Raw genomic sequence first — 26998 nt, 5'->3', positions numbered from 1 at the left:
TTCCGTGCTAATAATGCCTTTTCACGACTATCTCATCCTGAGCTATCCACTGTTACATTTACAGGTCACGTGTCAAGATTGCTTCAACGTCTGTTTGAGAAGCTGACAAAGGATCCAGGTGCCTTTGAAGCTTCCTTCCCAGAGGAATTTTGTGACAAACCTGACTTTTGGGCCGCTGCATATCACCCCCACCCCCCACCCCCCATACCGATAAGAAGCTGCAGCACCATACAGTACAAGATAACCAAACTGATCCCACTTTTCCCCGCTGATGTTGACACCAACGACAATACTGAACAAAATGCACTTGCAAGGAATTACAGATTTTACTCTTTTATTTCATAAGTGATGCATTAGATTATAAATACATTTTCATGTTACCATTTTCATTCAAGCTCAGACCACTCAAAACCTCTGTAGTACATCAGACGGAAATGCATATCTGATGGCCCGTACTCCACATGAAGGTAAAGGTATCCTGATTTTCCTCCCTAGCACACCATGGCACCACCTCACAAGCTGTCAGAATCCTATGTAGCGGTACTTCCTGAAAAATAATCACAAAATCTGTGACATAAGTGTGTGTTGCATAGTCCGGCAGGGTGTTCCTACAAAAGGTGTGGAAAGTGGGGGGAAGAACACTTATTTTTCGTGAATTGATAGAATGGCTTGTTTCATGGCTGGCTGGCTGTGTGTGTGTGTGTGTGTGTGTGTGTGTGTGTGTGCGTGTGTGTGCGTGTGTGTGACAGTATGACAAGATCCATGTAAATCTTTCATTTTACCTAGTTATTTATGTTTAAAATGTACTTTCCAAAATGTGTTTCTTTCCAGCATTATGTTAATCTTGTTTCACACAAAGTGTATAAACTATGAATCTATTATTCACTTCTGGACTTCAGTGTGGAGAGATCCGAGGATAACAAAATAATATTTACTGGTTTGTATATAATATATTATATGCATCATACCATGTCAAACACATGTATCACAATATAGACGCGTGATCGACAAGAAGAGGAAATACTATGTGTGCACTTGTATGTCTTATCTTTTAATTTAATGGTTTTTTTTAATGGACCAACTTTCAACTTTGTGAGAAGAAAAAGTTTTTAAGACATGAAAAACAAGGATTGCTTTAAACCTGCAAATTAAAAAAAATCGTCTGTCACCTTCTTCTTCAGGTGTGTGAATGGATGGGTGTACGGGGTACATTTGTCATGTGGAACAGACCTAGAAGTATCTGCCAACACATCACGATGATGTGACAAGCACATGCTTGGTAAAGAAAGATAGGTGTGTCACTTACTCCTTAAGAGGAGCCTGTAAAAACCCATGCTCCTCCCGGTACTGGTACAGGGCCTCACATCCACGTCGGACATCGGACATATGAGGATATTTTTTTCAAATGTCCTATACATTTTTCATGCAGGATGACAAATGTCCTATTGTTTTTGTCACAAAGTGGTCAATGTCCGATTATTCTATCATTTGCTCCGGACATCGTCAGAAGCCTACTTCTCAATTTACAGTAGTTTGAATGCTATTTTATCGATGTATTGCGAAGCGATGTGTAGCAGACGAAATTAGACACGTTGTGCCTCTAGTACCAAAGAGTTTCCAAGGCTCGCAACTCGGAATGCTCGAAGCCAGTTGAGAGTTGCCTTCCTTCGCGCTTTCCCCGAAAATAACAAACATGCCGCCTAAACGAAAACTGATCCCAGAAAAGGGACAGAAGAAATTACACTTCAAGTCCCTTCCCTCATCATCTGTCAGTAGCACGGAAACTGAGCTTCCTCCAGCCCCAGAGCAGTTAGAGCCCGATCGCCCAGGTGAGAATGTCGATCGCGATAGTCAAACATCGGAGCCGAAGAAAGACACTACCCCCTCCCTCACCCCCACGCGTAACTTCGTCTCAAGCTGGGCGACATCATTCCCGTGGGTGTCGCATGACCCAGAGAGGAAACTTATGTTTTGCACCTCATGTCAGCACACAGGGAAGTCCAACACTTTTACCGTTGGCTGTTCGAACTTTCGCAAATCGGCCCTTACCGATCATCAAGAAACCAAAGACCATGCTGTTAGTGTGCAAGTGCCATCTCTCCAGAGAGACAAGGAGATAGTTGAAATCCGACAGCTGACAAAACAAGAAAAGGGGGCAGCTGTGGCAGTCAAAGCTGCTCACTGGATGGTACTGGAGTGTTTGCCGATGACAAAATTCAAATCTTTGATGTGGGCTGTTGCACGAACTAGAAGTGCCAAACGTTGAGCAGTTAGATCTGTCTACAGCGACTCACTACGATTCAACAACTGCTTTCTTAGAGTTTTTGAAGGCGATGTCAGATGCCATCACACCTGAGCATCAAGATATGCTGATGCGTGTGTACCTGGAGGGGCCAAAGGATGACATTCACAAGTCAGAGTGGGTGGTGAAGGTTGTTGAAAAGTGGACATCCACGAGGAAGCGAATGCTCTTCAGCAAAAGAAAGGAACCAGCACAGTAGTTGAAGTTCAGAGACAGAAACACTGCACTGACTCAATGTAATTTATTTTATATTTTCTGTTACCTTTTTGCCAAGAAAAGTATTTTTGTTCGTTTACCCTCGTGCCAAGAAACTAGTCAAGTTTAATTATATTTACGTTTTGTTACGGGAAAAAAAATGTCCTATTGATTTGTTTTTGTTCAGGACAAATGTCCTATCACTTTTACATTGGCCAGGACATTTGTCCTATGCTATCTTTCATGGATGTGAGGCCCTGCTGGTAATATGCCGTCTCCAGCATATCCGTGTTTAGGCAGACGCTTTCAAATTATGGGAGCTGCGTGATGCATGTAATGCCAATTTTTTCGGGAGGTCTGCAAACATAACAGTATTGTTATAACTTATGGTTAATTATGAAATTAGTGTAAGAACTTCTGTCTTTCTTTATTGGGTGTTTAACGTCGTTTTCAACCATTCAAGGTTATATCGCGACGGGGAAAGGGGGGAGATGGGATAGGGGAAAGGGGGGAGATGGGATAGAGCCACTTGTTAATTGTTTCTTGTTCACAAAAGCACGAATCAAAAAATTGTTCCAGGGGCTTGCAACGTAGTACAATATATGACCTTACTGGGAGAATGCAAGTTTCCAGTACAAAGGACTTAACATTTCTTACGTACTGCTTGACTAAAATCTTTACAAACATTGACTATATTCTATACAAGAAACACTTAACAAGGGTAAAAGGAGAAACAGAATCCGCTAGTCGCCTCTTACGACATGCGGGGGGCAGAGAAATAAGGATGTGGAAAAGAAGACTTTTGGTAAGTGAAATAAAGGTGATGGATCCAGTCAGGTAGAAATAAGACAACAAGAAAGGAATCGGAAAACTGCAAGGAATAGTAGGGAGAGTTTTCTTGGAAGGAAATATAGGTGAAAGGACTGGTAAGGCAGAAATAAGACAAAAGAAGAGAAGTAAAGGGGTGGGGAAGCTTAGTGGAAACACTCCCGCCGCGTGAAGGCGACCCCATGGGAGCAGTGTAAGAACTAAACTTCTAACAGACATTATGAAGTTAAGGCTTTACAGACTATTTATAGTAATGAATAACCTCTGCATCTATGTTGCAAAATAGTCACACTTTTCCTTTGCTCTTTTCATTGAAAAAAAAAGTAATTTAACTAATGCCAAGTAAAAATTAATACATACCTGCCTGGGACAGTTCAGCTTCTTCATAATTTTAGTAGACTCTGTGCAGCAGTTGCATTCCTCCACTTTCTCCATCTCCACACAGTTGGCACATTCAGACCTGAAAGTATCACAAACAATTTTCACTCGTTTCTATCCTTCCGCCGAGTGTTGCGAATGCACACATGTTGGAAGTATTCTTAGATTTCATCAGAAAGAAATAATAACATTAGTTCTAAAAATGTAACTTGCCAACTCAAAATGTAAACACTAGGGACTGCCAGATTCGCCTTCGTCAAAAGCTCGTGCGTGTCGATCTTCGTGAGTTTGCTTCTATAAAATGTTCATTCTGGAGGCCTAGTGAATTTCTTGCATATAACCAGGTCATGTCCAAAATAGACACTAGCTCTGGAGACAGACTGAAAAACCAAGTTAGCATAGCCTAGTGCACAAACACCCACACAAACGGTACTCATGTCACAGTTCAGATCTAGATCTAGACTCCAAGCTTGACACATCCTGTCAGAATGTCCTTTTCTCGGTTGCTTGTACCCAAAATAAAACGTGACTTCGTTACTCACCAGTCTGTGTTCCCAAGGCGATTAATCATGCTGCTGTTGTCAGAAAGATGATTTTCCTCCACGTTCCTTTCATTTTCTCGTGCCCGAGGTTCAAACATAATTATATGGTACAACACGATTGTGGTTCACCACGTTTTGTGCGCCACGACTGACTGTCGTCCATTGTGCTCTCTTCCCATGTCTACGTCACAGGCACTTGGCTGGCGCGTCGGGAGTTCTCGGGTTTTCTCGGCAAAGTCCGGATGAGCAAATTTAGTACGCATGCCAGTTGGTGAACGGCTGAGCGCAGAGCGGTTAAAGTGCAGAAAAATGTCGTAACTGGAACCCCTCTACACACACTCAAACCTGTACTTGCAGGGTTTAGACACACTTTAAAGTCTTAGGTATGACCCGGCCGGGGTTCGAACCCACGACCTCCCGATCACGGGGCGGACGCCTTGCCACTGGGCCAACCGTGCCGGTATTCCTACTGATGCAGGTCTCTATCGAAGTTCAACATCGTGTGACATAAAATGATGCTTTAACCCGACCATGAGTGGCATGAACGCACACACACACACAATTTGGGAACGATTCATTCAGAGATGGCCGCTTGTATAGCGCCAATGCAATTGTCTCAGACTGACACACAAACGTACAGACAGAATAACAAATATATAATTAGATGACATCAACGAGGTGATCCGTACAAACATGACACAAAAAGCCTATAACTATATTCCAATGCAAGAAGTGCCTGTTGACAAAATTAATTCTTTTACTATCAAATGAGGTTTTGTGGTTTTCGGGGGGGGGGGGGGGGGAGCGGTGGCGATTTTGATTTCGGAGTTTTGGGAGAAAGGCAGTTTAACGCCATCTGGGAACCAAACAAACCCGAAGCAGTACGGGAGTACCACAGCTCAGCGAAGTTTAGACCGACTCTAGTGACTATGGTGGCCGCTGAAAACTCGGGAGTCGGACGAGAGCAACTAGAATTGACGTCATCTGTTTCGACCAGACCACATTTCAGCGAAGTTTAGTCCGATTGTAGTGACTAGGGTCGCACCTGACACTTGCCCAAAATATCTCTCTCTCTCTCTCTCTCTCTCTCTCTCTCTCCCTCTCCCTCTCTCTCTCTCTCTCTCCTTAATAATAATAATAATAATAATAATAATAACATTTATATAGCGCTAAATCAAAAACTTTCGTTAAAAAGGCTTGCTCTAAGCGCTTGACATCTAAACTAAAACGTCATTCACACTCTTTACAATGATGTACAAGAACTTCATGTCACACTCTTTCATTCAGTATAGCACCATTCACACAGTTGTTATTCTGTACAAGACAATAAGTTAGTCTAACATTTAGAATGTTCATAAGATGAAAACAAGAGAAAACCAGACTGATTAAAACAACTGCTTAGTGCTAACAAAGCATGAATCTTAATGATAACGTAATACATGTTTAGGAACAAAGATATGAGGTTACTGGCGGAAGTCCTAACTTGACCACGCAGCTGGTCAGATGAGACGTTTAGCACGGAACACGTCCCTGTCATAGCTCATCACGTATGGCACGTGCCGCCGAAGTGACCACCACTTGCATGATGAACCTCTCTACCCTCGGGATCACGGCCTGTCCGTCTTTTTTGCACAAAACCCGACTTTTCTGCGCAGACAGTTGCTTTGGGGATGAATCGGGACAAAACATGTTTGTATCTTTTTTTTTTAAGTGGCATTGAGATGCAAAGACCGAGAGCGTACAGACATGCAGGTGGAGTAAAGAACATTTAAACAAAGAAACTTTTAAATAAGATTTGACATTGAAATCCTCAGACCGGGAGTGTACAGACACGCAGGCGGGGGCTTACTACACATGCAGTCTGAACAGTTTCCATTCTATGAATGGCGGCTTTGAGGACGTTGAAAGAAAGTCTTAGAGCGACCTCCAGACACCATTAGTGGCGAGGGGCCGGGGACAGGGCGGAAGACGAGCGGGGGAGAATGGATGGTAACAGTCCTGACCTGAATGGCCGCGACGTCTTCCTTACGCCTCCTCCCTTGAATAGCTCCCTCCCTTCCACCTCTCTCTGCCCCCGGATGCAGTGCTTTTTGGCTGCGACGAGCCAGGCTCTACCAGATCGCATCCCTCACCGTCCTCTATTGTATTGACAGCAAGAATTTGTACAGACTGGGTAAAGAGCAAGTTACAGCATTCAATTTGGGAATCATGCAGCAACCATGCATCCACGGCAGGGATTTGCACGGGCTACATAGAGTAGCTAGAGAGAAAGATAGAAAGAAAAAATTCAACATTGGATTTATGCACCAATGCGTCCAGGGCAAGTAAGTACTTGAACTTTCTGGGAAAAAGGATAAGTTAGAAGAAACTTTAAAATTGGGCCGATATCAATATAACTCAGACAAGAGCGACAACTCGAACTGGCAAAGGAAAAAGAAAATGCCAGAACGTTAAAAAAATTTTTTTTTAAAAAGAACAATAACAAGCTGATGCAAAGGACTTGAACTGGCTAGAAGTCAAAATTGAAAAGAAACTTTGGCGAAAAGAATCGTGTATATTCAAACAACGCAAATTTTACCAATTCAGGTAAAAACGGGATATTTAATGTTTAAGAAGTAGTTCACGTGGAAACTATGCAACCACGCACTGACTGCACGAACGTGCATATGTTAGACAAAGAGATAAAACATACACAAGACTTGAAGCAGATCGGAACAGAAAAATGTCGGACATTTTACTCAGGAGGCATCTTCAGCAAGAACTTGAGCTGACCAGGAAAACAGGGGACAGTAACAGAACGCTGACCATGATCGACCATGCAACCACACATTGACAGCAAATGCTGACCTCATCTGGCAAGACAAAGGGGAAGCTGGGGAACATGAAGACTTACTGACTGAGAGCATGAACTTTAACGACGTAACAAAGAGAACGTTACAAAATATTAACTTGGGAACCATGCAACCAGGAATAAATTGCTCGAAGCCAAACTGACCAGGAATAGAGGCATGTTTGCAGAACATAATTATCACATCAGCCTCATGCAAAAAGAAATTGATGGGAAGAACTTCAACTCGTCGAGGGAAGAGAAAAACTTAGATATATACTCATCAGCATCATACAGAACTCTGAAAATGTGCCGCAGTATTTCTAAAAATGAAAATGAAAACAGCCCCACAAGCCGGCTGGCGGCTCCCATTGGCTTGCGCCCCAAGGGTCGAGTAATATCAACTCCGTCATGGCCATTGTTGTGAGGGATGGGACTCTGAGTGGCCCGACCTCCGCCACCTCATCAATCCCTTTTCACAGATTGGATGACATTTTGCCAATGAAGTGTGATGCAGTGTAAAAACGAGTGACGTGGAAGGGGAGTCTACGTAAGCTCACGAGCAAGAGTAGAGATTTACCGACCACCAGACTCTCGGATTGATTATTGGCACTTGGTTGACGAATCTGTAAAGCAAGTAATGAGAACACCACATAAATTTCTAATTCTTGGAGACTTTAACGAAGATTTTTTGAATAATCCATCTCCCCACTTTCTTAATTTAATACAAAAAAACAATCTGCACCAGCTCGTTACTGAACCCACACGTATTACAGAAACTAAATCCTCATGCATCGATCTGATCCTGACCACGAGTATAAACTTAATCAGTGAAGTTGTAGTGTTACCCCCCATTTGTAGTGACCATTCTGTGCCATGTGTAAAATTAACGTCACAGAGACTAAAAAAAGGTCAGTTCAAAAGGACTATATATAATTATGCCAAGTTAGATGTTGATACATTTTTGTTTGAATTGAACAAAATTGATCTTTTGAACACAGTTTTAAATGCGTCCATTGACGAAGCTGCTGCCTTGTTTTCTGAACATTTATTCCGTGTTGCAAAAACATGTATGCCTGTTAAGATAATAACAGTACGTGAAGATGATGCCCCATGGATGACTGAACATATTTTACAATTACGAAACGCAAAAAATTGTATACATCAAGTTGCTAAGCGCTTAAATACACCTGAGCAGTGGGCATTATTCCGCCTGACTAGAAATCAGTATACAGATGAAATTCGTAAAAGAAAAAGAGATTATTTTCTAGAACTTGATGAGAGGATAAATTGTAAACAGAACTTCGGAAGCAAAAATTGGTGGCAACTTGTTAATTCCTTCTTGAAGAAAAAAGGTGTTGCATGTAACGAAATTCCACCGCTAGAAGATAATGGAAAAATTATTGATAACATTTGTGAAAAAACGATTTTGTTTAATAATTATTTTGAAAGCCAGTCTAAAGTTGAAAATCCACACGATCCCCTGCCCGAGGCAAATTGGTGTAATACATCTTTATCGACTTTTGAATTAACAGAAGCTGAAGTTGTCCAAGTGTTAAGGAATTTAAATTTATCCAAGGCCGTGGGCCCTGACGGAATACATAATAAATTGCTTGTAGATGGATTACCTGTTATCGTTCCACCGCTTACAGTTCTCTTTAACAGATCCTTGTCTGAGGGTGTTTTTCCAGTTGTCTGGAAAACTGCTCACATTACGCCCATTTTTAAGAAAGGCGATAGGAGTGCTTGTTCCAACTACCGTCCAATCTCTTTGCTGAGTTGTATTGGGAAGGTGCTTGAAAAATGTATACAAATCCGTGTGTTTGGTTATTTGAAAAATTATGATTTGATTACACACTGCCAATCTGGTTTTATTGCTGGTGATTCGACTGTTTATCAACTATTGAGTATATATGATGATTTTTGTGTTGCACTTGATAAAAACATTATGTCACAGGCAATATTTTTTGATGTATCCAAAGCTTTTGATAAAGTCTGGCATCGCGGTCTGCTCCACAAGCTTGAGGCGATAGGTATAAGAGGTCCCTTGCTTGTTTGGTTTGAACATTACTTGAGCGATCGCAGACAAGCAGTAGTATTGAAAGGAACCAAATCAAGTTATGCTACCCCTTCTGCTGGTGTCCCTCAGGGTTCTGTCTTAGGACCTCTTTTATTTCTCATTTATATTAACGATATTGGTGTTGGTCTTGAATCAGTGTTGAAACTCTTTGCAGACGATACGAGTATGTACTTAAGTTTAGATAACGATGATGTACGAGCAGATACTTTGAATTCTGATTTGGATAAAATTCGCACATGGGCTTCTAAATGGAAAGTCACTTTTAATTGTCAAAAGACAGAATTGTTGGACATTTGTAGGCAACAAAATGTTTTACTTCCACCATTGTATTTCGAAGATGCACACTTAGTTGATGTTGAAAATCACAAGCACCTTGGCGTCATTCTACAAGGTAATTGTAAATGGGATTCCCACATAAAAAGTCTAATTGCTAAATGTAGAAAGTCAATTGCGTGTTTTGGTTTATTCAAGCATCGTTTAAACAGAAAATCACTTGAAGTTATATATAAATCCTTTATGTTACCATTGTTTGATTATGCGGACGTTATCTGGGATAACTGTACACAGTGTTTGGCAGACGAGTTGGAGACATTGCATCTCGATGCAATCCGAATCATTGTAGGTGCAGTACGTGGCACAAGCCACCAAAAACTGTATAACGAATCGGGTTTTGTGCCCCTGAAAGAAAGGCGACGTCGTCATAAACTTTTGCTGTATTATAAAATTGTAAATCGTTTAACCCCAGAATATTTATATTCCAAACTGCCGGTCCTGGTTTCCGATGTAAATCCTTACCACAGACGACGCCCTCTTGAACGTAAGTTTCCATTGTGCAGAAGTGAGTTATATAAATCTTCATTTTTTTCTTCAACGACAGCTTTGTGGAATAATCTTCCAGAAAATATACAACAAACGCAGTCAGTTGGTGAATTTAAAAGGTATTTGACCGATGGAGATGTTGTTGTTCCACCGTATTATTATTTAGGCAACCGCCAGGGACAGGTACTTCACAGCAGGTTGAGATTAAACATGAGCGATTTGCAACAAGACTTAGTTAACCGACACCTCTCTGATAATTTAGAATGTACGTGTGGAGCATGCCCGGAAGATTCTGAACATTTCTTATTACACTGTCCAAAATTTAAAGAACATAGAACCATTTTATTCAATAGTCTGCCAACACACGTTCTGGACTGCAAAACACTCTTGTTTGGAAATACTGATTTAACTATATCTTTGAACACGAAAATATTCTCTGTTGTACAAGACTATGTTATGTTAACTAATCGCTTCGGCTGATATTATATTAACTGTGCAATTGATGTAGCCAGGCATTCTCTCCCTCCCTCTCTCTCTCTCCCTCTCCCTCTCTCTCTCTCTCTCTCTCTCTCTCTCTCTCTCTCTCTCTCTCTCTCTCTCTCTTTACCCTATTTGTATAAAATAAAATAAGATTATCAAGATAAGTGTTGAAGCTATCACTTGTTCGCCATGTTTTGCTATCTGAATGTGTATTGATTATAAGTTCAAGAACGTGTCCATAAGCAATCTGCTTGTTAACGTTCTCAATGTTGTTATTGTTTGAAACGTGTGTATGAGAATTTGAATAAACACGCTTAAACCAAGAGTAGAGATAGAGAAGCGTGAAAACTGTAGACTTCAGACACAGACAAACGTGCCAGAGCTCAGCTTCAATCACATTTATCATAACTCTCTCTCTCTCTCTCTCTCTCTCTCTCTCTCTCTCTCTCTCTCTCTCTCTCTCTCTCTCTCTCTCTCTCTCTCTCTCTCTCTCTCTCTCTCTCTCTCTCTCTCTCTCTCTCTCAAGGCTGATTACACTTCATAGAAAATGTGGATTGCTATTCGCGAGGAAATTGCTGCCGTCTCCTCTTAATGGCCCTTTTTTGTTTTCCTTATATCGCGTAATCACAGAATTTCAATGGACTTGGACAAACCAGCCTGAAGAACCGTGCTTTTTTTCTACGATTTCAATTAATTATGTTTAAGTATGATCTGTCTATGCGATCAAAAGGACGCTGTTCCGGTTTAGGCTTTCGTCTGCAATTATTGGGGGAAAAGTTATTGGATTTAATTTGCACCATCTCTTGTTACAGAAAACGGTCCCATTTCTCCCTAATCGATGTTTATTTAGTCTACTCATTTAAGCGTAGTGCCAATCATAGACGTACCTTTAGACTTCATACAATATAATCTGGAGCCAATTGATCCATGGTTAGTCTTCCTCTCGTCCACTGCTGGTTACCTCCCATTAGCGGAAGTGACGGTCCAAGTCAGCGTGAGAGGAAGTGAGCGTGTGGAGGGAAGCCATTAAAGACTCACTGACTGGAACCCGCGCCTTCATTCGCCGTCTGGTTAGTTGGCTTTTGAGAGCAAGGTTAACAACGAGAACGATCGTGTCCGTGCGGATATTCGCTCTCCTCTGTCATCGTGATTACTTCCGAGGCAGTCCGACGACAGAAAATCAGCAAGCTCTCTGATCATTTCTTCGTGAAGGATGGTGGAGATGAATCAGAAGTGAAGATATTTGGCGTTGGTCATTGTACACGCCGAAGGTGAAGCGGGTTCATGTTGTGCACAGAAGGCTTCAATCCCGCTGCAGGCCCTAAAACGACACTGTTGTATGTTTACAGTTTTGAACCAAAGACGTTTGACACGCGTACGGGGTCCTTAATGTAGTCGTCACGTGAGTATTGTGTTGCTCACGCAAACGTGTCAATCAAATCGTGTGTGTTTGGTATTCCTGAAAATAAAAGGAAGTTTATGCTCCCCGTAAGAAAGTAAATACATGTACCCGTAAACTACCTTGTATACGCCCAGTATCGAGTAAACGCCCACCCCCTACTTTTGGTCAAATTCTGCGCACAGGGTACAGTACCTAGTAAACGCCCACCCCCCATTGGAGTAGACAAGAAAAATATAAATGATTATTTCGTCTGCTGTTCTTGTTGTTTTTCAATTGTTTCCCTCCCTTGGACATGTTTCGAGAGTGGCTAGAGAATCGCGATACATTTTTGATGCATCGGACTGGGAGGGAAAAGAAGAATCGAAAGCTTCATCTTGGGCAGGAAGTGATGTCTGAAGAGGCTGATTTAGGTGTTCTTGGATTTCTTGACCAAGAACGGGTAGAGAGCCGTGTCGTCAGGAACAAAGATCTTTTGAAGTTATCAGTAAACTGGTTAACAGACACAAAAGCAACCGGCACGGTTGGCCTAGTGGTAAGGCGTCCGCCCCGTGATCGGGAGGTCGTGGGTTCGAACCCCGGCCGGGTCATACCTAAGACTTAACAAGAAGGGCAAAGCCCATACGACTCACATGCTTGACCTTGACATGACCTTGACCTTCAGGGTCAAGGTCAAATAACTAAACCTAGCAATGACATCATACACTAAGAACTGCTTTACACATTTTTCCTACCAAAATACATGTGACCTTGACCAGGTCAAAGTCATCCAAGGTCATGCAACACAAAGCTGTTAATTCAAGACATAGCAAGTACAATGGTGCTTATTGGCTCTTTCTACCATGAGATATGGTCACTTTTAGTGGTTCACTACCTTATTTTGGTCACATATCATAAGGGTCAAAGTGACCTTGACCTTGATCATATGTGACCAAATGTGTCTCATGATGAAAGCATAACATGTGCCCCACATAATTTTTAAGTTTGAAACAGTTATCTTCCATAGTTCAGGGTCAAGGTCACTTCAAAATATGTATACAATCCAACTTTGAAGAGCTCCTGTGACCTTGACCTTGAAGCAAGGTAAACCAAACTGGTATCAAATGATGGGGCTTACTTTGCCCTATATATCATATATAGGTGATGTATTCAATCTCAAAAACTTCAGAGAAAATGGGAAAAATGTGAAAAATAGCTGTTTTTTAGACAACATTTATGGCCCCTGCGACCTTGACCTTGAAGCAAGGTCAAGATGCTATGTATGTTTTTTGGGGCCTTGTCATCATACACCATCTTGCCAAATTTGGTACTGATAGACTGAATAGTGTCCAAGAAATATCCAACGTTAAAGTTTTCCGGACGGCCGGACGGACGGACGGACGACTCGGGTGAGTACATAGACTCACTTTTGCTTCTGTACCGAAAAGAACTCAAACACACACGTGGACAGACAGACACGCACACACACTTTGGTAAACATCATGTATGCTTCTCGACTCTGCTGATCCACAATTAGAAATATCGCTATCATCATTTATTTTTGGTCACCGTCTTTCCCTTTTCACAGGCAAGTTTTTTTGTGTAGCATTTCTCATAGAACCCCGATGGCTCCACGGTAGACACAATGATCAGTCCATACCAGTCATGTTATTTTCTCGAATCAATTTGACATAGAAGGCTTCGGGTAATCTTGAACTTTAATGTGTTAAATTCATAGCTCATAATTCAGAGGCATTCAAGCCTCCAAATTTGGAGAACCTGCACTTATAATCATAACAAGTCTTTTAGATCCCTTTAAAGTCACGGAATGAACTCCGATGAACTGTACGAATAATAGCGTACTCTGGTACGAATGCATTTTGTTTACAAATTACATGCGTCAAAGAAGGAATTATCCGTGTCAGCGGACAGGGGAGGCAACTTTGTCGTGTAATTGAAGTCCCTTGGTTGACAACCTACGCCATTTTCGCCGATCAAACAACCAAATTAATTAATTATGCTTAGGTTTGGAGCTTAATCCGTCAATTAATTTCATGATAAATGTTCTTGGGCTTGATTACAGGTACTTGGATCTAAAATAAGTAAAGTATGCCACTCGATTCTGAGCTATGAATTTAACACACTAAAGTTCAAGATTACCAGGCTTCGTGCACCATGATCAAGTGGGAAGGAGAGACCCAAATCGACAACCAGCACGGAGTTACCACTCAATCGGTGATTTCGTCTTGGAGGCAGCCATTTTTGGAAGGGGAATAACTTACTTGCTTTTATTGTCGACTCGGAGTGAGCTCCCCTCGTTTGTCGGCGATCCAGGTTTCGTGTCTTAACTGGACGAACTCGACCTTGAGTTTGCCGAACAAGTTCGCCCAGTTAAGACACAAACCATGGTTCGCGAACCTTAGTTCGGCGAACCAATGGTTCGTCTGGTTAAGAACAGCCTTTAGAGGGAGGAACGTTTTGTGCAATAACGCATCCTTTGAACACTTCAATGCCAAATGATCAAAATATCGTTATTCTAGCTCTAGGAACCGCTCCTGCAAAGGTTATAGTACCTAGTAAACGCCCACTCCCAACTTTTGGGAAACATGTGTGCATAGGGAGGGGTGGGCAAGGTTACAGGGTAGTTTACGGTAGTAGTCTTTCCCCGCACCCGGTTTATATTCTGCCCGAACAACGAGAAAGTGAAGAAACGGAAGTGAACGTTGATTGACAGCGGAAATGACGGCCCCTTCGGGACACTGACTCACGAGACTATTCTGTCCCTCTCTGTGCGTGCACTGGCGCACCATCTTCACACCCTCCGTCTTCCCAGAGACCAATCACCGTTGCTGTGACAAATGGTAGTCATCACTTGGGAGAGAGGTGATCCGTTACCTATTGTGTACACCCTTGCAGGGCGCTTTCTTATAGGTGTGCTTAATGTGTGTGTCAGTGTGTGTGTGTGTGTGTGTGTGTGCGAGACTAAAAGAAGTCGGAAAGAGAGCCTGGCATAATTGATCAGCTCTCTCTCTCTCTCTCTCTCTCTCTCTCTCTCTCTCTCTCTCTCTCTCTCTCTCTCTCTCTCTCTCTCTCAACGAAGAGCGCTTCACAGGAAAGCTCGCTTTTCTCTCTTCTTATTCACTTTCTGAAAAAGAAAAAAATGGTCTGGGGATATCATTCTCAGGAACTCTCATGTAAAGTGTCATGAAGATAGGTCCAGTAGTTTTCTCTGAATCGCTCTAAGCATACACACAGACACAAACACAGACACCACAACCCTCGTCTCGATTCCCCGTCTATGTTAAAACATTCAGTAAAAGCTTGACTAAATGTAAAAATTATGATTGTAAACAGACGAGCGTTTGGGCGGTGAAAGGAGACGAGGCGGGGCTTATGCCATGTGTGTGTGTGTGTGTGTGTGTGTGTGTGTGTGTGCTTGCGTGCGTGCGTGCGTACGTGCTTGCATGCGTGCGTGCATGCGTGTGTGGGTGTGTGCGTGCTCCAGGAGGCAACAGTTAATCTTCCTTCCTCTATTTCAAAAAGTGTGAGACTCTTCAAAGCCCTCACTGCCACTGTGTCTCTGGAACGTGGAAGACAAGCGCAGGGCACGACATGCAAGAGGCCTGTCAATTATACAGATTGCCAGAATTGAGCAGTTGCCGTGGGACGCCACAGTGGCGAGACAAGTGACATCAGAGCAGTTTAAACAATTTGACCAACGTCCCTCTTCCCAGCACGCCGCCATTGCTGCACTGCCTTCACTTTGCCATGTCCTTTCTTTGAACACTGACACGACGATAAACTTTCAAACAACATAGAGAGAGGCATCGGAAATTGCCTGTGAACATGCTCCGAGGATTGCTCACTTTTACGTCACAAGCTGATCACAACACAAGGAAGCTGTCCATCCATCTCACATTTTCAAATGCTGTTTAAAAAAGTCGTTTTAGTTCGACATTGCGACATGACGAGAGTTGTTTCTCCAATCTCACTGGTAGTCGCCTGTCAGCCATGTTCCCTTTACATGTATGCTTGTAGTTTGAAGGAAGCTAGCTATTCCACTTTCATCCCGCAGAATTGTTACAGTTAGCTGTCAATGGTTGCTTGAGACCTGAGGCAGCGGGACAACTAGTCCTTCCTAGTGCATGTTGCCGCGAGGAGCTCGTCCTCAGTGCACAAGTGAAGGCAAACGAATCCGGCAGAGCTTTTTCGCTGCCCCAACACTTGCAAGCAAGCTGCGTTTAAAATACATCTTTGGTTTTTTTTCTTCGGGTTTTGACTATTGCAGCATAATTCAAGTGTTACATCGGCAGTGGTGTCCAAGAAAATGATGTCACATCATGTCCTTCGTGTCTGGCGTCGAAGCGGGTGATGGTGGCGATAAAGTGGGAGCAAGGTCAAGGCTCGGGGAGGGGGTGGGGAGCAGGTTGTACATGCGCACTGGAGTCTGGTTCAATGAGCTGTACATAAAAAGGGCGCTCAAACGGAACGCTAAATATTTCTGTTGCACCGATAAATAGGTACAAAAGAAAAGACAAAGAACGAGAGGAAAAGGTGAGAAAACATGCAACTGATGGGTAGGTCATAAGTAAGTGTATGCTCACGATCACTTCGTTTGCTACAATACCTGGTGCAACCATCCCTTGGCCTATCAAGATAGTACCAAACACGAATGTTGTTGGAATCCTAATTCAGAATGTTAATTCAGAATGTTATTTTCCAACAAAACCTTTGCAAAACAACACTGAACCTCTGTGCTTATCAACACAGTAGCATGCGTGACGAAATTCTTTTATAACTAAGATCTAAGATCACAGAAAAGGAAATTACTGGGAAGAAAATCAAAAACTTAGGAAAGAAAATAGAAAAACATAAACATTAAAAAAAACAATTACAACCAAGGCATACAATAAGACCCCAGCCTTTTTGTGACGGCATACGCTGATATGCGTCAGATAACAAAACCCTCGCTATGTCAACAGGATTCAGAGTAAACGAAATCCTGCTTGCTTATTATATAGCTGCTATTCTTAAAATAATGGTCTGCAAAGTAGGTAGCGACAAATATCACTGGGATGTGTAAAGGAGGTTACAACAGCTTCTGAAAACAGTTTCAGTTTTGTGAGAAAATGTGTCCATGTTCATAAATGCGACCTTGCCCCTTTATTGGTTGATTGGCGGGCTGGCTTACCATGGTCAATATCGATTTGCTAGGCACTGCGCAGCCAGTTACGGAACAATATTAAACAGATAATTGATTTGGCGAACAAAGGCTTTGTCCTATGTAGGATTTAAATGTTTTCCTTTTTGGTATGAAAAAAATCTTTTTGTCAAAATGTTGGTGCGAAAAAAAATCACCCAGTTGGAATTGGTACTAGACGTCTTCCAATAAATTCGTGGAACAGTATTCTACTGTAGTTCATAGACGATGCTGTTGCAAGAGTGTTCCAGTCTAATACTGTAAAACAAGAATACGTGAGCTGATCAGAGGTTCTCAGTGCCGTTGACACGATTGCTTCTTACATTTAGTCAAGTTTTGACTGAAATGTTTTTAGATAGACTGGGAATCGAGACGAGGGTGATGGTTTATGTGCGTTCGTCTGTGTGTGTGTGGGGGGGGGGGGGGAGTATCCAGAAACTCAGTACTAGACAAATCTTCATGAAACTTGACATGCACATTCTTCCAGAAGTTATTCGCAGATCTTGTTCTCTCATTCTTTCATGTAGTCATATTTGGTTTTTCAAAGAAGTTGAGGCGGCGCTGTGACGACCTCATTTGTCAATAAAATTGTTTAATCAGGTTGTTGTTGTAGTTGTAGTTGTTGTTATTGTTGTTTAAACGTTGAAAACAGTAAGAACGGTCAGCACCAGGTCCATCCACTGTGCATTTAATTGTAAGTGTGTCAGACGAAGTGTAAATTGCTTTTTTGTACGCTTCTGAAAAATAAAACTTGCAACGTTCGTCTACGAATCAGATAATCAACCATGCCCTACGGTGAAATCAGTACTAGTATTTGTCTATTTAGCCTTTTGTGACTTTCGCCCGGTCTGGCGCACAGACATAACGTTGTGTTTTATCTCCCTGGCGGCTAGCCATAAAACTAGTGTGCGTGTGGTTGACTGAGTGTTTTTGACGAGCCGCTCGGTTGACGGGCCGCCCGAGCGGCTCGTCTTTGACCTCGGGTAAGTAGCTTGCAGGTGGAGAAATTTTTGTTCATGGGGGATTTCTGTGACGTATGTACCACGTGACAGGAAGTCGCCGTTGGTCTCGGCAAAGAAACTACAATGCAGTGTGTGGTCTCGGTGAGACTGAAAGACAGAGAGCGACAGATACACACAGTGATTCAAGGCGCACAACTCTAGTAAAGTTGTCGTAGCACGTCCGTCTATGGCCAAAGTGATCCGGGTTCGATTCCCGGCATGGGCGGTCTATTTTTTTTTTATTATTCTTGTTTACTATTGTTTATTATGAACGTTTTAATGTTTTATTTTACTCTAATAATTTTTTTAATTGTGTAAAATAAATAAATAAATTTTTTTTTTTTTTTTAATCCAAGTGATCCGGGTGGAAAGCGATTCGTCTATGGCCAAAGTGATCCGGGTTCGATTCCCGGCATGGGCGGTCAATTTTTTTTTTTTTTAATTCTTGTTTACTATTGTTTGTTATGAACGTTTTCATGTTTTATTTTACTCTAATAAATTTTTTAATTGTGTAAAATAAATAAATAATTTTTTTTTTTTTTTTTAATCCAAGTGATCCGGGTGGAAAGCGATTCGTCTATGGCCAAAGTGATCCGAAACACTCGCAGTCTTCAATATAAGACACCGTGCCTTGAGGCCGAATTGGGGAAGTTTGATATAATAACTGTATCTGAGACCTGGCTGTCGGACAAAGTTGACCAAGACTGCATCTGCTTAAAAGGTTACCACCCTCCAGTTAGACGTGATAGGCCCGGGGATTCCCACGGCGGCGTAGCCGTTTATGTAAATAGTAATCTGATTTGCAAACCGAGGATCGACTTGTGTATACCTGATTTGGAAGCGATCTGGATTGAGACTAAGTTGGGTCAAGATACTCTTCTCGTTGGTGTGTTTTATAGACCACCGAGTGCAACCGTCGACCATTGGCTTCTTATCAACGATTCCGTTCAACTTGCCATGAATACCCCACATAAGTTTATTATCTTTGGTGATCTCAACGCTGATTGTACTGTTAACCCCCCGTTTCATCTGCGGGAATTAATGAACACAAACAGTTTATCTCAGTTGATATCAGAACCCACTCGAATAACCGATACCTCGTCAACTATAATTGATCTGGTATTAACTCCGTGTCCTAACTTGGTAAAAAGAGTTGGTGTTCTACCACCTGTATGCAGTGACCACTCGTGTCCTTTTGTATATTTGAATTATGACTTACCGTCGGGTGGTTCATTCAAACGAACACTATATAATTATTCCAAAATCGATGTTGACAAGTTGTTGCAAGATATGGAAAGTGTAGATTGGAATAATATAGTCGATTTAGAATCCATTGATGACGCCGCTGAAATGTTTTCCGATAAGTTAATGATGATAGCTAAAGAATGTATGCCTGTAAAGGTAGTGACAATGAACGGACACGATGCTGTATGGATCACCGAGGAAATCAAAAAGTTGATTAGGAAAAAGCAATATATTCACGCATTAGCCAAACGTCTGGATACTGTATGGTGCTGGTCTCTTTTCCGACGGTTGAGAAATAATTTGACTGATGTAATAAGAAAAAGGAAAGAAGAGCACATTAGGGAACTAGAAAATAGAATATTGTCACCTCATGATTTTGGCAATAAAGACTGGTGGAAGGTAGTCAACTCTTTTTTGAAAAAGAAAGGAATGAGTACAAATGAGATTCCGCCCATTGAAAGCAATGGAATTGTGTATTACTCTGCAGAGGACAAAGCCGAGGTTTTTAATGAAGCATTTCTACGACAGTCGCATATACAAGGTCATGATGATGACGTTCCACCAGTTGAAGAAGAGCCCATTTCCATTAGTCCTCTCGTGATAACTACCGAAATGGTGTACGCTGTTCTGAACAACCTCGATGTTAGGAAAGCAGTAGGTCCTGATTTGGTTCACAATAAACTTCTTAAACTTGCTGCTTGTATTATTTCAAATCCGCTTGCAACCCTTTTCCAGAGATCGTTGGCTGAGGGAAAGTTTCCGAAAATTTGGAAAGTAGCTCATGTGAATCCCATTTATAAGAAAGGTGAAAAAGAACACTGCAGTAACTATCGTCCGATTTCATTACTCAGTTGCATTGGAAAAGTATTGGAAAAATGTGTTCAAGCCCATGTTTTTCGATATCTCACAGAGAATGATTTATTAACGGTTTCTCAGTCAGGGTTTATTCCTGGTGATTCAACTAGTTTTCAGTTGTTGAGTATGTATGACGATTTTTGTCAATCCTTAGATAAGCAGTTGACGACTCAGGCTGTTTTCTGTGATATATCAAAAGCCTTCGACAGAGTGTGGCACAAGGGTTTGTTGCATAAATGATATGCTATAGGCATAAGAGGTGTTTTATTAAAATGGTTTGAAGATTATTTGACAGGCAGGTTACAAGCCGTTGTTATCCAAGGCAGGAAATCGACATACGGACGTGTTTGTTCAGGTGTTCCCCAAGGGTCTGTTCTGGGGCCCTTGTTGTTCCTTGTGTACATTAACGATATTGTCATTAATATCGAATCTGTCATTAAACTTTTTGCTGATGATACCAGTTTGTATTTATCTCTAAATGATGCAAACACGCGGACACAGATCTTAAATGCAGACTTAGCCAAAATTGCACACTGGGCGGAAAAATGGAAAGTTAATTTCAATAATTTAAAAACAGATTTGATGACCTTTTCTGGAAATAGAATGCCTGAAACCCTTCCTATTGTATTTGATGGAACAATTCTGAGAGAAAACCACGTTCACAAACATCTTGGTGTACTGATTCAGAGCGACTGCAAATGGGAATCACATGTTCAGTCAATTATATCTAAAGTACGTGTTCTTCTCTCATGTTTTCGGTCCTATAAGTATCGCCTTAGCCGAAAGGCACTTGAACTTATGTATAAATCTTTTATTATTCCCCATTTTGATTTTTCTGACGTCATTTGGGATAACTGTTCTGACAGATTAGCTACTTTATTAGAAAACTTGCATCTTGATGCCATAAGAACCATTATAGGTGCAGTTCGTGGCACGAGTCACCAAAAATTGTACGATGAATCAGGATTTACAACACTGAAGGAGAGGCGAAAAAGACACAAATTGATTTTGTATTTCAAATTAGTTAATGCACGCGTGCCACCATACTTACTAGAACGTCTGCCTCCTCTCGTTGCTTCTGTGAACCCTTACCATAGACGAAGACCACTTGACAGACAGACTCCCCACTCTCGAACTGAATTGTATAACAAGAAGAGCAAACGCTCGATCGAGTCACTTTCGCAGTTCTGAATATTATATGAGGCATCAGATGGACAGGAAGAAATTGCTATTCACAACACAATGAGTCACGTTCACATAAAATTTGAGCCCGGTCACTTTTATAGTTTCCGAGAAAAGCCCAACGTTAAGTTGTGTGTTGCCGAACAGAAAAGGCTAGTTATCTCCCTTGTTTTTCTGATAACGTTCGTAAAAGGCTACAGATGTAAATACTTTGATGTAAAGAATAATCCTACAAAGTTTCAATCACATCCGATGAACTTTGTCAAAGATATAAAATGTCTAATTTTTCCTTTGACGCTGACCTTGAAAAAGGTCAAAGGTCAACGAAACCATCGTTAAAGTGTAGAGGTCATTGGAGGTCACGACTAAACAAAATATGAGCCCGATCGCTTTGATAGTTTCCGAGAAAAGTCCAACGTTAAGGTGGTGTCTACGGACGGACGGCCGGACGGCCGGCCGGACGGCCGGCCGGACGGCCGGCCGGACAGACTAACACTGACCGATTACATAGAGTCACTTTTTCTCAAGTGACTCAAAAAGTCATTTTTTCTGTCTTCGACTTCCCTGTGGAATGAGCTTCCAGATACTGTAAAACAACTTGATTCTATTGGGTTATTTAAAAAACGTATTAGTTCTGATGATTCTGTTGTTCCCTCGTATAGATACACATCTGATCGGAAATCAGAAATTATCCATTGCAGACTGAGATTGAGGATCAGCAATCTAAATAGTGATCTATTTGACAGACATTTAATTCCCGACCCGTCATGCACTTGTGGTTATCGTGTTGAAAATGCGGAGCACTATATTTTTCATTGCCCCTTATCTCTTCAAATACGTGAAGTCACCTTGTCAACACTGCCCAACTATGATTTGCTAACCGCTGATGATTTTCTGTATGGCAATAGAGACAAGTCAGACAGCGAAAATGCATTGATATTTGACCAGTTATTCAGGTTTATCTTATTAAGCAAACGTTTTGAATAATGAATGCATTTATCTCATCCATGTTCGAAACGACCATGTGCAGTACTGTTTACATTTCCTTGTTCTGGTAGTATTCTATTTTCAACCATGTGGAAGTCATTGTATGCGTGTGTGTGCGAGTGAGTGTGCGAGCGCGTGTGAGTACTGTTGTTAGTTTAGCATTGTTTTTTTTTTCTTTTGGTTTTTTTTCCTTTTATTGTTACATGTTTGTCTACCATAATTTACCATTATCATTTTGACATTATTTCAAATTTGTTATATTAAAATCGTCCGCCAAATTTCATTTGCTTTTAAGAGTACGCTTATAAGCCTAGCTTGTTGTGCTCCATGTTCCTTATTTCATGTATGCGGTAATAATACCAATGGAATTTATTGAATAAACTTGTTTAAACCAAAGTGATCCGGGTTCGATTCCCGGCATGGGCGGTCTATTTTTTTTTTTTTTTTAATTCTTGTTTACTATTGTTTGTTATGAACGTTTTCATGTTTTATTTTACTCTAATAAATTTTTTAATTGTGTAAAATAAATAAATTTTTATTTTTTTTATTTTTATCCACGTGCACAAGACAAAAACTTTCATACTGGGGGAGCGAGCCAGTCTGAAGAGTACTCGGGTCCAGCGCCAGCGTTTTTTTATAAGAACTTGGAGTGATTGCGAATTTGCGCGTTTCTCGTGAGTGCTTTCGAAGTTTTGTAATTTGATTTTCCCCAGCGAGTGTTCTTTGGAGGGCACTAGACTGTGATTGCTGGTGCATGTTTTTATTTTTGTTTTTCGTTCTTTGTTTCCGTTTGTAGTCTGTGGTCAAATACCTCACAATGTGCTCAAACAAATCACAGGCACAGGAAATGAACAAGAAGAAGTGTGTCACAAGAATTTGAATTCTAACAAAAACATGTGTATGCGTTCATAGACTACCACTGTCGAACCCTTCACTGTACAATGTAAATGAGTACAAAATATAGTCGTCAGTTTGGGAGACATTGTAGAGCACAGGTGAACTTTATCACAAACGGACAACACAAAAAGTACTTTCTTTTCAAACTTGAAAGTTTGTTGTCTATTTTTACCAGGGTCTTTCAAACAAACAATAACATGTGTATTTTTTATGTGAAAAAATTCATCTATTTTAACATTGTTGTACTTAAAATCTTAACATCTGCTAACAATTTGCGTATGAATATTTTTTATTCCTGCACTAGAAGGGAAGAAATCAACCTGTGGGAGACGTGCTGTGGTTTGTCTCCCTTCCTTCGAAACCGAAACCGAAACCGTCTGTAACGCTTACAGGGCCTCATAGATATCAGAGTCAACTCTCTCTCCACCCCCCCCACCCCCCCCCCCGCCCCCGACACCTCCACGCATTCAGCGTAACGGCTTGTACGGTGTGTTACTTCAACATAATATGATGATAATAATAATAATAATAACTTCAACAAGTATTTTTTGGAAAAAATTTAACCTTAACAAGGCCTCAACACAACAGCGCTTCCTGGAGAACAAAGAACTAATGTTTATTTTTGAATGTTTTATGTATGTTTTATTACGGACACAAAAGCTCAGCAATGCAATTTCTCTTTTAGAGATTAATAAAGTTTATTGTATTGTATTGTATTGTATTGTATTGTAATTGCATGGCTGTTAAGCCCTGTCCAGATTTGGCCGCCGTTTTACGCTCTATGCGCCGCAGGCCGTTTTGTGCGTCGCGCGGGATTTGCCGAGTGGCCACACATCGACGATTCTTTTCACAACGCGGTATCAGTGGAGCGGGTCACCTGACAAGAAGGTTCAGTTGCATTCGACTGCTGCGCCGCGAGCGGCTGACGTCATCGCTCTGGTTTGCTCTGATTGGTCAAATTTCCGTCGTTCTATGTCTGTGTCATAGAAATTAGAACACGCGCTATTCTTCTGCAAATAACGCTTCGCGATCATAGCACGCTGCGGCGCTCCCACGTGGGCCGTTTTGAGCATAAGTCAAATGTGGACAGGGTCGGCCGGGAGTGTCTGGACGGGCCTTTACCGGGAAATGTACTGGGTCAAAGGTCCGCCTGACTCGAAAATTTACTGGGGAAAAGACAGTGACTGCAAAAAATCGTGTACTTCATGATTGGTACAATGGCCAACACAAATGTTGTCGGATCAAGTCAACTTCCATTCTTTAGATGGTATATGTTTTTTCAAAGAAATAGTCTTTTACATTGACTACTGCCCTCCCAGGAAACCTGGCCACATCCTCAACAAAGTCAGCCAGAGCTTCGTTTAAGTGTGACAATGGGTCATATATTGGTGCTACATTACTAGCATTCAAATATGTATTCATGGCAACAGCATTTTGCCATTTACAACAGTTTCACTAACACTGTATTCTTTCTTGCTTTATTATTTTGTGACTCAGTGATAATTTTAAATAAAGTTATTTGCATCATACACTTTGATTTCATTCATTTCTATTTATAACTACTTTTACTACTTTCCCTTCTACACTGTGACATGCCACTGTATGACGCTCATTCAGACCAAAAACAATACCATTCCTACCTGTTGCAACGTCTATCGCTCGCTCTGTCTTTTGGTTCCTTGGTTGATCGATCGGTTTCTTGGTGGAAAACATATTTCTGTCACCAATACCAGTATTATTGCATCACTTCCATAAAGGTAGAGTAGCCTTCTTCCTTTCTGTTAAGCCAATAGGTCTTATTCATTATTGAGCTCTTATTCATTATTGCATTACTTTCACAACAATCTTCTTCCTTGATATTGCGATAGTTGTTATCTCCCATTTATGTACAAACGCCGAAAAGACAATTTAACAGGACACATCAACACTATTATTTTGTTTACCTGTACCAACAGGTGTACAACTTCCTGTTTCTTTGATATTGTCAATGTTTCGGCCCGTGTTGATCCTGGGATCAACTGAATTTCTTGTGCTAGTTTAGCGGCAGACAGTGTGCGCCCTGTGGGATGACAGAGGACATGAAGACCAGGGGCCATTAGCAGCGTGCCGTTTATCCGCACTACACGGCCAGTCATCACCCATCACGGTGGAGCACAGACATCAAGGGACAAAACGGCTGTTGCCTTGCGCACTGCTGCACCGGAGACAGATCGGTGAACGGCTGGAATAGAGACTACGTGGGGATGAAATCAATGCCCCGTGACTCCATCTGACCTTTCCCGCGATGCTATCGGCAACAACACCCTATAGCTGCCGCTAAGCTCTATGACCTATTGTGAAGTATTGTGACACATCCTCCACCCGTGTATTCAGTTTTAGTATCGTGACCTACAATTTATGACAAAGGGGATCCCGTTCTTACAAAGCGAGATCGGCGTGTAATAGCTTTCCTCTTGATTGTCTTGGCAGCTGATTTCTTTTTCAAATCTGAGCTGTGAGAAATCAACCAATCAGTTTTTGCATGATGCTGTGTTTATCCTTGTTTTTGACAGCAGATTTACTGTGTCACATGTCGGAGCATCGGGCATTGCTTAAACGTTTATGTGTATTTAAAATCATGCAGTGGTTTGTTTGGGTTAAACTGCTACGTACGTGGCCGTCTTTCTATTTCTTTGGCGTTTATTTGCTTATCGATGTGTTTTAATTTTGGCGTAACGTACCAATGACTCATTGAATTAAAAACAAGAGGCGAAGCCTTCAAGGCTCACGTAAGAAATCGACAAACAGTAACACAAACTCAATCACTCCGTCACACACACACACAGTACACACACACACACACACACACACACACACACACACACACACACACACACACACACACACACACACACACAGAAAGAGCATAGGTGAAACTGTGCAAGAAAGCGAGACACTAGATCTAGATCTGTCTGTCTGCATGTAGCCTACTTACATGGACACGACTGCCAAATAGTCTCGGCCCGCTCAAAATAACAATCACCGAGACTTTCAGTAATTCCATCGCGTGACGTCTAACCCTCGTACGTCATAATGTGACGTCAATGTAATATGACGTCTTCAAATGTTAAAGTTTCTACCACAGACATACATACATACATACATACATACGCACGCACGCACGCACGCACGCACAGACAGACAAAAGTTAGCATCACATAGGCTACACTTCGTGAGCCAAAAATCAAGTACCAGCTCTTTGGCTACATAGAGCATTTCCAAAATTCAAACATAACTCGTCATATCTGCTTTTTCATAAACCGGTCTCTCTCTCTCTCTCTCTCTCTCTCTCTCTCTCTCTCTCTCTCTCTCTCTCTCTCTCTCTCTCTCTCAAGATTTAAGCTAAAAATCATGTCCTAGGCCTCCTGGGACCAAGACTACTTTCTCGTTGACCCAGAGTGTCTGTCCTTCAAGGAGTCCTTCTCCAGCCAATCCTGTGAGACTCGATCAAAGAAGCAGAAGGTGCAGAGGCTGTGGATGACTTCTTCCTATTACATTCTCCAAATATTGTTTGACACTAAGTCCCCAAGCAACCTTGCCCAGATGAAGATGATACGCTCAAGTGACGCAAGGAAGAAGACAGTGAACTGCTCCAAGTGCTCGCCGGCCCACCATACTCGCTGAAAGCAACGCTTTGCCGTTACGTGAACATTGACGATGGGATCAGGGAGGCTGGAAATACATGTAACTGTCATTAAGGATGCCAACAGTCCCAAGACAGACGCAGTGCGCCCGATATTGGTCACTTAACCGTTCACTCACC

General features: G+C 41.7%; 2 long non-coding RNA genes across 2 annotated transcripts; both read right to left on the bottom strand.

The window, feature by feature from the left end:
• Nucleotides 1-317: 317 nt before the first annotated feature.
• On the bottom strand, nt 318-1365 carry LOC138975919 (uncharacterized). Its single transcript, XR_011458813.1, has 2 exons — nt 1307-1365; nt 318-547 (listed from the first exon to the last, which is right to left on the bottom strand). It is a non-coding gene; the product is annotated as an uncharacterized lncRNA (long non-coding RNA).
• A 51-nt stretch (nt 1366-1416) lies between these two features.
• On the bottom strand, nt 1417-4619 carry LOC138975918 (uncharacterized). The gene is made up of 3 exons (XR_011458812.1): nt 4246-4619; nt 3686-3785; nt 1417-2854 (listed from the first exon to the last, which is right to left on the bottom strand). It is a non-coding gene; the product is annotated as an uncharacterized lncRNA (long non-coding RNA).
• Nucleotides 4620-26998: the final 22379 nt, after the last annotated feature.

The sequence above is a fragment of the Littorina saxatilis genome, linkage group LG9 (genome assembly GCF_037325665.1).
Source record: "Littorina saxatilis isolate snail1 linkage group LG9, US_GU_Lsax_2.0, whole genome shotgun sequence".
NCBI lineage: Eukaryota > Metazoa > Mollusca > Gastropoda > Littorinimorpha > Littorinidae > Littorina > Littorina saxatilis.
The sequence above is the reverse complement of the archived record's forward strand: the minus strand, read 5'-3'. Positions and strand labels throughout refer to the sequence as shown.